We start from the raw sequence: 14,852 nt of genomic DNA, 5'->3' as shown, positions 1-14,852 counted from the left end.
CACCCTCCCTTGTTTACTGTTACGATTGAGGTTTCATATGCTGAGTCCCCTACTGCCACGACCTCAGTGGTCACCAATTTGACCTAAGGTAGTATCAGGTCAGTTCTATTCCTAGGACGTTCTTTTGCTTCTTTCAGATTTATCCTTCCGTCACCTAGGTCTTCCTTCACTCCATCCATCCACCCAAACCTTGTCCTTACTCTTGCACTTCTCCCATCAAATCTTGCATTCATCACTTTTTTAACAGTCGACCATTTTTCATTCTCTCTGCATGATCAAACCACCCCAACACATTTATATTCACTCTAGCTGTTAATTAATTTCCCATACCTTATTCCCTTTCCTCACTGGGCTACTTTCCCTAAGGGAGCCCTTGGGCTTGTACAGTTATATCCATATTTTCCAAATAGGTTTGTAGATTGGCTATTAAATAATAATAATAATAATAATAATAATAATAATAATAATAATAATAATAATAATAATAATAATAATTCCTTTTCAGACCATTACAATTGTACGGTTTCACAGATTGTGCATTAAACGTGAAATATAAAACAAAAGATGGAATGTTCTACAATAACTTAATCATTCCAGACTATTATATAGAATATTGCTGCCTTTCAAAATGTTTATCAGGTTGCTTGCTTAGATAACTCTGTAATGTTTTATGTTTTATAACATAAAAACACCTCTCTCTCTCTCTCTCTCTCTCTCTCTCTCTCTCTCTCTCTCTAAATATATATATATATACTATATATATATATACATACCGGACAATTTATGTACTACCTAGAAAAAATCGACTTTCCATAAAACATTAAATTCCCTACCAGACAGAATGCTGCACACCGCTCTAGATTTAAAAAAGCATTCAACTCTTACTCCACACTATTTGGCCGTGTATGGCTGCAATTGAGACAGCTATCCAAATTTGTGGAATAGAACGGAGAATTTATTCTAAAATTTCATTACTCCATTTTATTTTCGAATATCGTTGGTATTCCAACTATCCCTTGATCTATATTTTAAGTTTTCGTTCTAGTCAGCAGGATAAAGCAATTATTGTATATAGTATAAACCCTAAAAGCACGGTAATATATTCTAAAATAAAGCAGTTATTCCACAAACTATAAATCTTAAAAGGAAAATGATAAATCAAAAAATAAAGTAGTTATTCTACAAACGATAAATCCTAAAAGCGCAGTAGTATATTCTAAAATAAAGCACATACTATACAAACTCTCTAAATCCTAATAACACGGTCATCATTCCTAAAGGCCCGATATTAGAAAATCCGATGCAACTATGACGTCCTTAGCGAGGCTATTTTGCTAAATATCACAACCATTTTACCAGGTATTCAAGCTGCAACAGGTAACCCAATGCTGAAGCCATTTACACAACCTTACCTTTTGCCTGGGGGGTAAAAGAGAGGGGGCCTGGGAAAGGGGGCTTTGACCCCCTTGGGTCGTGGGGGAGGTGTGTCTGTTCGGGTCGATAATATAGCTGAAGAGGATGGGATCCTTCGGTGGCAAGACGTGTGCCTCAGATTGTTCATTTACATTTCTTTGCTTTTATCTATTCTGGTTTATCTTCAAGTTTGTAAATCCATATTAAATTTTCTTCCTTGATAGTGTATGCGACCTGTCAAATATGATGGTTAAATATTTTGATAATGCACACACCCACACACACACACTGAGATTCAACCTTTCCCATCCCCTTCCCGTTTCATAAGTACAGCACATTAATTTGGGCAATTTGTAGGAGATTGTTGTTTTCCGAGTGGTTACATGTCACCAGTAAAGGAGATATATATATATATATATATATACATATATATATATATACATATATATATATTTATATTTATATATATATATATATATATATATATAAAGAGAGAGAGAGAGAGAGAGAGAGAGAGAGAGAGAGATTGTGTCAATGGGCGTAGGGGGAGGTGATGATGACATATATATATATATATATATGTATGTATATATATAAATATATATATGTATATATATATATATTATATATATATACATATATATACTGTGTATATATATTACTTATATGTCACAAAACTGCACGTGACGAATATATGTGCAAAATCCACAGGAAACAGGAAATTTATAGACGAGGTACCAAGCGCTTTCGTGTATTACAAACACTTCTTCAGAGTACAAAGTAAACTATAAAATACAATACAATAAAATAAAATCCTTTATGAAAGAAACCTAACAGAACTGAAATGAAAGCCACAAACAAGCAAAGCATTTCAAATGTGTGTATGTAATTATTAGTCGTTAAAAATGAATAAACAATTGTCAATTTTATAATAAAAGGCAATTAGTGACCTAAATGTCTGCATTACACATCCTTACAATTTCATGAACACGATAAATGTCTAGTTTAAAGAGGCCAGCGCTAATGTTTAAAATTTTATTTTTAAAACATTTAATAAAAGTAGTTTCAATAATATTTTGTTTAAAAATATTTTTACATAATATAATATCCGTGGAGTTTTCCCAATCAATGCAATGGTTGAAATCTTTAATTATTATTATTATTATTATTATTATTATTATTATTATTATTATTATTATTATTATTATTATTATTATTATTATTATTATTATTATTACTTGCTAAGCTACAGTCCTAGTTGGAAAAGCAGGATGCTATAAGCCCAGGGGCAAACAGCACATTGACATTTGTCCTGTCATAACTGCATAGCGATGTTTTATATATATATATATATATATATATATATATGTATATATATATCATCTCCTCCTATGTCTATCTTGAGCTGCTAAACCAATACTTCTCCATTCATCATCTACTACACATTTTATAGTCCTCGGCCATATAGGCCAGGGTCTTCCAGCAATTTTAGTGCCTTACGGAGTCCAGACACTAGCTCTTTATTATAGAGGGTAGAGAACTCTGCTTAGAATTATTTTCCCAATGTTTTTGCATTTTACGTTTCCCTAATTATTTAATTCATCATTTTCTTTCAGTATAGTTTATCCTTATCATATCGTCTTTCACCGTATGTGCTAATTGTTCATAATCAGCGGGTTACCTTTTTCGTGGATAATGATGGGATATTTTCCAACATTGGGGGTATGTGAAAGGGTTTGACGAGATTATGGTGAACCCTCTGTGTAATTGTGTATAGGGCCTAATGATATCGAAGTATTTTGGATTGTAATGCCATCCTTAAATCATTAAATTGGCGGAATTAGTTTTAGTATTATCAGCTAAGCTACAACCCTAATTTGAAAATCAGGATGCTATAAGCCCAATGTCTTCAACAGGGGAAATAGCCCAGTGAGGAAAGGAAATAAGATATTTTAAGGACAGTAACAACCTTAAAATAATCCTGCATATATAACTGGTAGAAAAAAGAGGAGGAGGAATAAGATAGAATCGTGTGCCCGATTGTACCTTCAAGCAAAAGAACTCTAACCAAGAAGTGGTAACCAATGACTTTTTATTATTATTATTATTATTATTATTATTATTATTATTATTTTCTGTAGATGTGCTGCATAAAGGTATTTAATTATCCATCTCATATTTCTCAGATAGAAATATTAATACCATAATTCTTTCCCTCGTCTTATTTTCAAATTCACTCATATTAATCATATCTTATCATCTAATATTCCTTTACTCCAACTTCCGGGCTTAAGATTTTTCTTACTTCTGATTTCCCTTAGACCCTTTATCTCTTCTATTCCATTTCCATGCTGGGACACAAGTCTGTCATATGCATTGATATTTTTCATTGATCTTGATTACAATAGAAATTGATGAAAGATTCCTAGTGTCCTCTTTATTAACGATTTTATCCGTGAAAACTCGAACACCTTTGCATACTGCGAGAGGCTCCAGAGAACGGTCCTCTTCTCTTCTATCAAAAGAGATTTTTTTTTTCCTTCTCCATAGACTCGGAATTTATTGCGAGCGAATAGGATTCCAGTCGAATTCCTGCGACTTTGGAGTGGACTATATTATTCGACCAGGAATGGCTCGGAGGGAGAAAAAGCGGGAAACTGGGAGGGAGAGGAAATATATAGGCGTCATTTAAAATTGTATTTTATGCAAAGGAAGATGTGAAAGCAATCTTTGGTTTGAAAATTTATATATTCTTCCCGATCACACTGGGTGGCATCAGACTTTTAACTACTTGGTGTCTCTTGTCATGCTGTTATGGGGGGAGGGAGTACTCATACCCTGGTGAGAGAGGGTACCCAGAGAAATACACTCGGAAACAACAACTGTCTGGTTGTAGTTAGGAAAGGGGGGGGGGTGAATCTGTGTCAGCATACCTAACTAAATATTCAGCCGTCCTTTTTGATAGTTTCATGGAAGGTCTTATACTCTGGCAATTTACTTAACTGAACCTGCATAATCTCTTCGTATCTACATACCCACTTACCAAAGTATAAACATGCAGAGGCACTTTGTGCAAGTGCTTGTGCATAAACGCTTTACGTATATCAGCTTGGTGCACTTTTATTCCAGAAAGTAAGGGCACACGGGCTGTCTTAAGAGACAGGCACCGGGCTGAATGGAAAAATTAAATTTTCAGCCACTCTCGTTGAGCACTTTATTCGCCCTCAGAACGATGCTATAAATGTCATTAAGTGCTGTCTAAGAATAAAAGTTTGTACTGCGGTGAAGATTGACCCGGAGATGAGGGAGTGGGGAATGGGAGAGGTGGAGATGGAGAGAAATTAGAGATGTAATTTACCAGAGAGATGAAAGGGAGAGACGAGGTTATACATCGGATGATAACTTTCGTATGAAGATATTATCTGAATTTGATGGTCAGAGGAAGAGGTGCTCTCTCTCTCTCTCTCTCTCTCTCTCTCTCTCTCTCTCTCTCATCCTTGAGTCATTAGTTAAGAGAGTGAAAGAGTTTGCGTATCTCCATGGTCAGCATAGCTGTACTAGTTAGGGACACCCATACTAGATCGGTTTGCTTTCAGCGATCAGACATGAATATCCCACCATCACCAATCCGCATTGACCAGCTTGGTGATGACAACAGGTCAAACCGAAGAGGAGTAGAACATGTATATATATATATATATATATATATGTGTGTGTGTATATATATATATATATATATATTTTATGTGTCTGTATCTGAGAGAGAGAGAGAGAGAGAGAGAGAGAGAGAGAGAGAGAGAGTGTGTATCCGCAGTGATCCAATCTTAAACCGGCCAGTATCCTTGGTGCAATAGCTTGCTCTTATAGCAAGCTAAGGACACTGCTAAATTTAATAGGGATAAAGGTTCTGAGTTTTGCTGCCATTGCAGAGGCCGTCCTGCAAACATAGAGTATTGCTAGTCGGAGCGAGTGAACTGTTCTCTCTCTCTCTCTCTCTCTCTCTCTCTCTGTATATATATATACAGTATATATATATATATATATATATATATGTGTATGTACATATATATTTATAGATATATATATATATACATATATATATATATATATATATACACATATATATATTTATATATATATATTATATATATATATATTATGCAAGTTTTACCATCTGTATTCAGTTATAGTGGTTGTGTCAGCCTATTGAAAACGTCCCTGCCTAGCAATATGCTTGACTGGGGTTCGCTATCCACCCAAGCTGAATAGTTTCTTACGGTGTCTGCAACCTCGCCATTCTTGTGAGCTAAGGATGCGTGGTTTTGGGAGAGCCTATAGGTCTACCTGCTAAGTCATCAATACCATTACCTATCCCTCTCTGGCCGAGCTTTGGGTGGATAGGGGACTTGGGCGCTGATTGTATGTATATATGTCCAGTCTCTAGGGCAGGGTTTCCCAACTAGGGTTCCTTGTAACACTGGGGTTCCTTAACAGCTTGCCAAGGGTTCCTTCAATAGATACTAATAAGTAGGCTAAGATCATTATGTCTTTGCGCATATGTGCAAATGCATTTTTCAGCTTTTTTTTCGAACCTAATTTTCTTAGTACGGGAATAGATATATTTAATATGTTGTCTTCATATCTGGAAGAATTGTATTGGCATCTGCACTGTTGGTGCCCCATCAATGGTAGGCTCTATCAGAGGTTTCGCTTCTCTTTGAAAGCAAAAAAATGGTGAACTTCATTAAACAGAGACCGGTTCATTGATGAATGTTTAAAAAGATGTGTGAAAACTTAGATAAAGAGCATAAAAATCCCCTGTTGCATACAGAAATTCAGTGGCTCAGTAGAGAGAGTTTTAATAGAATGTTTGAGCTAAAAGGTGAATTACAGCACTACTTTCAAGCAAACAAGTTGGATTTCGCTGTGCTTTAAAAATGAAGAATGGTTACAGAAGCTAGCCTACTTAGCAGATATATTTTTTCAGCACATGAATCACTTGAATAAGTCACTGCAAGGCTCTGGAGAAAATGTATTATTTTCGAGTGATAAGATTCTTTGATTTAAAAGACGACTAAACCTTTGGAAAAACCATGTTGCGAAAGGAAACCTTTAAATGTTTCAGCTACTGCAGAGGCTTAAAAGGGAAGATGGATACCAGAAAATTTCAAGTCTTATTCAAAAGCACTTAGAAGAGCTGCAAATAAAAACTGAACATTATTTTCCCTTCCTTTCAACCAAAGAGTTTGCTTCCGTTATCCACTTCCTACATGTTTGAGCAAGAATTTTCCCCTTTGACCAGTCTCCTTTCAGTAAAAGAGGGAATTAGGCATTTGTGTTCCAAAAGATAAGCACAATTGTCACATGGAAGAAGCACATTTCATTCTGAGCCAAAATACTTTTGTTATTATTTTGATTAATATTGTCTCTTTAATAAATTATTTCAGTTATTTTTTAATTTTGAATAAACTGGAAAAAGGATCCAGTTATTATGTGTTTGAACTAGATGTCAGAAAATATTTTAATTTTTTTTTTCAAAATTGTCAATAAATTTCAGAAAAACAATTTTCTTGCCATTTATAATTTGTATCAGGGGACTGAATACTGAAAATACAGCAATTAGTGACAACTGCCAATTAGGTGAATAGTTGACTCCGTTGGGATACAGTCAGAGTGAAGAAGGCTATGGGCCGGTAACCTGACCCGGATAACCTGTTAAGGACGTTTGCACAAGCAAATATATATATATATATATATATATATGTGTGTATATATATATATATATATATATATATATATACATATATATATATATATATATATATATAAATATATATATATATACCTATATATATACTGTATATATATATATATATATATATATATATGTATATATATATATATATATATATATATATATATATTGCATATGAATGTATGTATGTACTGTATGTATATAAATATGTCTTTGAATAATGCGTAATGGCATCAGAGAAAGGCAAAGCTAACAGCAGATGACTTGTCAGCCTCTCTCTCTCTCTCTCTCTCTCTCTCTCTCTCTCTCTCTCTCTCTCTCTCTCTCCATCTAGTATAAATGGATCTGTCCATCGATATGGTGAGTTTCACATAAATAACACGTGAACGACCGTAACGTCAGGTCAGGAGGGCAAATGGAAAATTATAATGACCTAAGGTAGGAAATAAAAGGGAGGGTCGTAAGTTCTCTTCGGGGAGGCAGTCCCTGTAACGAGTATTTTCCCCTTTAGGTAGAAAGGTTGTTCTATCAATCATAATCAATGGAAAATATATTATAAGTGAGTTACGAAGCTGAAATTCTGTCAGTTATTTGAGATGGCCATTTCTCTGGGTGCATTTTTTTTTAGACCTTTTTTTCCTGGTATAGTTTCATTCCTGACTTTGCCAGTTGGGTATAGTATGTCCATCAGTAAATGAATGATTTGTAATCATCTGATATCATAATATCAATGGTCTTGGATTATATTATAATTGATTAAGAATTAGTAACTTGGATGACGATTTTGTGAAAAAAAAAAATGAATAACAAATAAATATTCAAGATCATATATAATATATATATATATATATATATATATATATATATATGTGTGTGTGTGTGTGTGTGTGTGTGTGTGTGTATTTTTTTTAAATGAGTAGCAAGACCAGCTTCCAAAATGAACTTAAAAATGCCACTGCCATAACTTTTCCGGCAAGAATTTTGGTGATGATGTATGGTTGGACACATTTATAGCTGGCACACCTTCCTCAGAGGAATTGCACTTTGTCACACCTTTACTACGCAACTAGATCCTGTTTGTAGCCCAGTCCACCACCTCTACTATCTCTCCATATGCTACATGTTTGGTTACTCGACTCGTAATAAGGGTGTCGCAGGGGGTACTTTTCGGAGAGGGTTCTGTCAGGAATTCCCGTGTCCAACTGTACCTGCCATCCTCATTACAAGCTTCAGAGAGGAATCTTTCTCTAATATCCACAAGTCAGGGGAACCAAGCAATCGTCATCCAATGGTTGAGTTGTACCTGTCAGTCATTGATAACTCGTTTGTTAAACGAGTGAGCTTAATTCTTCTTATGCTACAGTGTGCAGTTTCCCATCTAGGTATATTATATTCACCATAAGAACAGCAGTAGAACTTATGCTTAATACTGCACTGATTACAGTTTATTTATATATTTCTATAAGGTTTCGTTTGGTTGCAAAACAGAAATTTAGGACAAAAGAAGAGTATTTTTATTCTGAAATGGCTATAACACTGAAATAGTTTAGAAAATCTTCGGATTTTTATTGGAGCCCATTATCGGTTTTGCAATCATATATTTTGAATACTTAATCCTCAGCTTATTTCATGAAAAACTTTTTATATAATTTGTCTTTCTGACTATACGTCTATATGTCCACTTTTGCCAAATGACTAGCACTTTATAATTGGAATTTTTGTCGGTTTTATCTCACCTGAAATTATTTTTAATATTATTATTAGCTAAGCAAAAACTCTAATTGGAAAATATAGATGCTATAAGACCTGTAAGGGCTCCAACAGGAGAAATAGCCCATTGACGAGAGGAATTAAGGAAACGGATAAAATAATGTGCCCGAGTGTTCCCTCAAGCAAGAGAACTTTGATCAAAGACAGTGGAAGACAATGGTACAGAGGCTATGGCACTATCCAAGACTAGAGGACAGTGTTTGATTTAGGAGTATCCTTCTCCTAGAAGAGCTGCGTACCATAGCTAACGAGTTTCTTCTACCCTTACCAATTGGAAAGTAGCCAATGGACAATCACAATGCAACAGTTAACCCCTTCAGTGAAGAAGAATTGTTTTGCGATCTCAGTGTTGTCAGTAGTATGAGGACAGAAGAGAATGTGGAAAGAATAGGCCAGACCTACTCGGTGTATATGTAGGCAAAATATTTTGAAATAGTAGTAATGTTAATCAGTTGTCTTGACACTGTAGTCAAAGTATTGAAAGTAGCTGACCTGAAAGACTAATTATCAATTCTGTTTTCTCTAACGCAAGTGTTTTTTTTTTTTTTTTTTTAGATAAATTGTAATTCAAGGTAAGAAAAAAATGTTTGGTATTATGATAACATTTAGCTTGAATTACATTCCTCAGAAGTAACATAATATAACCGCTGTATTTCTTAATTCAAAGCAGTTATTGGCAATTTGAAAATTATATTTAAAAAATCATGCTATGAATCTATTCAATACGATTTTTTTTTTATTATTACTAGTTTTGTGACTCTATTCTCATACTGTCCAAGTAAAATCGCATTGTTACTTATTGTGAGTACAAGTAAACTCCTCAAGGGACCTCCCACCCATTGAGATACTACTGCTAGAGTTATTAGGTAATTTGACTCCCTAGATAATACTACTTTTGGTCCCTCCCTGGTTACGGCTCATTTTCCCATTACATAAACATATACTGAATAGTCAGCCCTATTCACCTTTGCTCGCTCTAATATAAGTGGTCGTAAGGCAGTCAACACACATAGCTCCAAACAACCGTTGGTTATCATGATCACAGGGAATACCAGTAGCATCATTTATTTCCTTTGTAACTTCTTCAACAAATACAAAACAAGAGAAGTCTGATTTATGTCTAAAGTTTATTTTCTTCACCACTGCATGTTTCTGTAGAGGTAGTGTAAACGTAATAAGTTTGTAAACTGGGAAGATAGTACATTTCTCTTCTACATTTATATCAGATACAATGTTATTCATTCCATTACTCTGAACTAGGTCCAACATATGCCAGTCAAAGTAGTTGTACAGTCAACATTATTCACCAATTGATATGAATCCAATAACGCACTAAATACTAAAGCATAAAGATTTGATGCATCATGCATTCAAAGTCTGAAGTCTCATAAATAAATAATTAATTTTTGTCCATGGTAATCATCTCAATTTCACTGAATTCCTGAAAGGAGATACTGGTATTTGTTCTAAAAGTTTGTAAACTGGTACAATGATTTTTTTTCCCGTAAAGTTTATTTCTATGTATTAAAACCTTGTTACACTACATATTTTTAATATTTTGATATATGAGTAACTTTTATCAACGAGGATCCCAACACTAAACCCCCCCCCCCCCCCCGCCACAGAACTGCCCTCTCTTAGAATATGAAAGCAGGGGTGTGTAGGGGAGTGGTTCATTTCAGTGATTTTAGCCTTGTCAAAGTTATTTAACCATGTTTCATATAATGCTAGTATGTCCAAATATTTCTCGTTAACCAATTCTCGAATTACCTACAGATTGTATATTTACATAGCCACAGTTTATGGCATCTTTAGTAACCATGATCAGTGCTTTCCGCTAGTCTTTCCAATTCCAAGTCAAGCTTTGCAACCTCTAGAATTTACTATGTGGTCACTTTACTGTTTAGCTTTGTAGACTTTGGCAGTTGGGAAACTCCTTGCTGAAATGTTTATCTGAACATTTCCCGCAGCTTTATCATCATGCTCAGATGTGCAATCTTTTTGGTGGCAGGTGATCACGTGGTTCCTATCACGTATGTTATAAGAACCCCATCGCAACATTACTTTGTCACCATTATCATGACTAGCCTTCCGAACTTCAAGATCACATTTCAGAACTTCGGGATCAAATTTCAGAACTTCAGGATCATCTTTCTACCTTGCGTTTACTTCCCAACTGGCCTCACTTCCAGCAAAAAAAAATACTAAATTATAATATTTCGTAAATCGTAAAACAAAGATAAACAATATTTTCCACATAAAGATAATCGATTTGACAGGTAATAAGAAAGTTAGCGTCTGCCCCCACCCCTTCCGCGAACTCTAATGCAAGTCCCTTAGTTAAAAATAATAATAATAATAATAATAATAATAATAATAATAATAATAATAATAATAATAATAATAATGATAATAAAGGCAGCCTCCGTTATACACGAAGAGTATAATAAAGACAGATATGACTCTTCGACTGACGTCGACTACTGCGCAAATAGAGAGATTTTCAACACAACCTTTCCGCCAGATTATTCATTAATTGCTTATGATTACAACTTCAGAAACACCTCTCTTTCCTTTACCTACAGATATATACATTTCTATTTGGACCGAAGTACAATGTACGTTTAAATTTATAATATTTTCTTCAAATTTTATTCTTATCATTCAAGTTTATTCGTTACACTCGACTGTACATCACAGTTTAATATTGATATGTCTGATATAAAACAGCAGAATAATATGAATGAAACTTATTTGAAGATAAATTTACTGCAGCATGACTTGAGTTTTGTGTGTTAAAAGTTTTAAAAGTGTTTTATAATTTGTTGTATCCTATTAAAAGTCTTTCTTCCGAGCATTGTGCTATTGAACTAGATTTTGCCTTTTTAGTTCCATTGTATTAACATTAACGAAGCTCTTCTAAACAGGCAGACAAGAATAATGAATACGATGATAAAATTGTAAATTTATTAAAACTTAAAGGTAAAGTTGTAGTAAATGGCGAATAACAAAGAGAAACAGAGAGAGAAAGCGAATGTTTGACATAATATTTGAATGGTTGACGAACATTACACGTACTTACGTCATTTTCATCTCTTCATTACTCTTATTTCCCTCTCCACCATCGCTGCGACCCACAACGGTTGAACTACAGGGGTGTTTATCCTAAGCTATTGAAGGGAAGCTATCGTTCAATAGCACTTCAAGGAGAGAGTATTGTTATTAATAGCCCAGCTATAAGCCCAAGGACTCCAACAGGGAAAATATCCCGGTAAGGAAAGGAAGTGAATAAACTACTAGAGAAGTAATGAGCAATTGAAATAAAATATTTCAAGAACAGTAACAACATTAAAATGAATCTTTCATATATAAATTACAAACAATTTCAAAACAAGATGCTGAGAAATAATATTGAATAGTGTGCCTGAGTGTACCCTCAAGCAAGAGAGAACTCTACCCCAAGAAAGACCATGGCGTGGGGGCTATGGCACTACCCAAGACTAGAGAACAATGATTTGAGTTTGGATTGTCCTTCTCCTAGAAGAGCTGCTTGCCATAACTAAAGAGTCTTTTCTACCCTTGCCAAAAAGAAAGTAGCCACTGAACAATTACAGTGCAGTAGTTAACACATTGAGCGTGGAGGAATTGTTTGGCAATCTCAGTGTTGTTTTGTGTACGAGGATAGAGTTGAATATGTAAAGAATAGGCCAGACTATTCGGTGTATGTGTAGGCAAAAGGAAAATGAGCCGTAACCAGAGAGAAGGCTCCAATGTAGTACTCTCTGGCCAGTCAAAGGACCCAATAATTCTATAGTGATAGTTGGCTTTATAAAATGGAGATAGATGGAATATAATTCTCTCTCTCTCTCTCTCTCTCTCTCTCTCTCTCTCTCTCTCTCTCTCAATACCATTCTACTCTTTATATTTTAACAGCAGCGCCCCATTAGTATTCACACCCCAATAGCCCAGTCTCAAACATTAGCTTCGATGCTCCCATTTATAAAATTCCCATCAGCCCATCTCGCCTCTTGTATATTTCATCTGTTGTATTCATGCATTCTTAATCTGGCTCTGTTCAGCAGGAGGTCGACTGGCCGCGTTCACCAAGTCTTCTATTCTTGTTTACAAGGCAATTTCTGTTCACATTCACACAATGACTTCTTGAAATGTTGATGCGTCTCTCGGCACCCGGGAGAGAGAGAGAGAGAGAGAGAGAGAGAGAGAGAGAGAGAGAGAAAGAGAGAGAGAGAGAGAGATGGGTGATTGATGATAGTGATGTTGAGTGATGTGATTTGATAATGCCTGTTTTTATGTTTGTTAGAAATTGCAAATTATTATATAGTGGATTGATCTTCCTAATCAGGCAGTCGAATCAGTGAAACTTCAGAAGTTCAGACTTTCAGCGAATGTTTTTATGTCTTTTCTCATATTTAATATATGAAATATATCTTTTGAATTACTAATGATCTTAGAATATTTTATAATAATTAATCATTGCATCTTATATAGTTTATTACTTCTGCCAAGGAGGTTATAAATCGAGTCGGTTTATTTATTTTCTATTTTCCCTGTTGGAGCCCTTAGGCTTATAGCGTCTTGCTACTCAAACTAGGGTTACAGCTAGGCTTTAATAAAAGTAATAATGTTAACAATGATAATAATAATAATAATAATAATAATAATAATAATAATAATAATAATAATAATAATAATGATCATGTTCTTCATGGGCTCCTTAACTGACAGCATTTTATCGCAATTCTTAGCATTAGGGCCTAAAAAATTATAGTCAAACTCGCATATTGAACGAACGCTATGTATAAGGTATTGATGAAAAGGAATAGCTGAATTTACAAAGCATTGTGTGAGAGAAACTGAATAAACATCAATAAATACACTCGTTTATTATCCACTGCATGACAAAGACCTCAGACGTGTCCTTATTCATGCCTGGGGTTTGGACAGTTTTCATCATCACGCTGACCAGTGAGGGTTGGTGATGGAGGGAGATTTTTGTCTGATTGTTCGCAGCAAACCAACCTAATACAGGTGGCCCTGACTAATACAGCTTTGCTGTTATGGTATCCGCACTCAGAAAGGGATATATACATACATATATATATATATATATATATATATATACATAATATATATACATATATATATATATATATATATATTGAACCTCCTGTTATATAGATCTTTTTATCTCCTCTGTTAGTCAGGTAACACACGTAAGGCTACCTCTTCCCGCCATTCCTCAGTACCAATTTGTAATCCTCCAAAGATAACATGTTTACCCACTGCTAATCTTTGGAACTCGCTTCCTGCTTTTTTTTCTCCCTTTTTCTCTTATTCCTTGAGCCTGGGCTACTAAAAGACCTTATGATTGTGGAAATGTCCCGTCTGGCGTTCTGTCAGACTCCGATTCGAGACCTATTCAAGCTTGCTAGTAAATTGTAGTATCTATAAGCTCACTATCCTTCTCAGGTAAGGAGGAATGGTTTAGGGGAACCTATAGGTCTAACTACTGAGTCATCAGCAGCCATTGCCTGGCCCTTCCTGGTTCTAGCTTGGTTGGAGAGGAGACATGGGCACTGATCCTTTGAATGTATGGTCTGCTTCTAGGGCATTGTAACTGTCCCTTGCTTCTTCCACTCATGAGCGGCCTTAAAAGCTAAGGATACCTTATGCATATAAGGAAACAGAGACGCGATTTTGTCTTGTGTTACGCAGTGCAAAATGCAATTTTTCCTCGAGTGTTTACTCGATTGTAGTTTTGTTTGACCGAACAAAGGAAATGAAGTTATTTGCTGTGAAGATTATTAATATACGTCGAAGGGTTATTAATATCTTTACCCCCATCGAAGCGTTAGTTCCAGAATATCTTGTATCTCATGAATATTTTGCACCA

This window comes from Palaemon carinicauda, chromosome 25 (genome assembly GCF_036898095.1).
Source record: "Palaemon carinicauda isolate YSFRI2023 chromosome 25, ASM3689809v2, whole genome shotgun sequence".
NCBI classification, from domain to species: domain Eukaryota; kingdom Metazoa; phylum Arthropoda; class Malacostraca; order Decapoda; family Palaemonidae; genus Palaemon; species Palaemon carinicauda.
Note: the sequence above shows the minus strand (reverse complement) of the source record.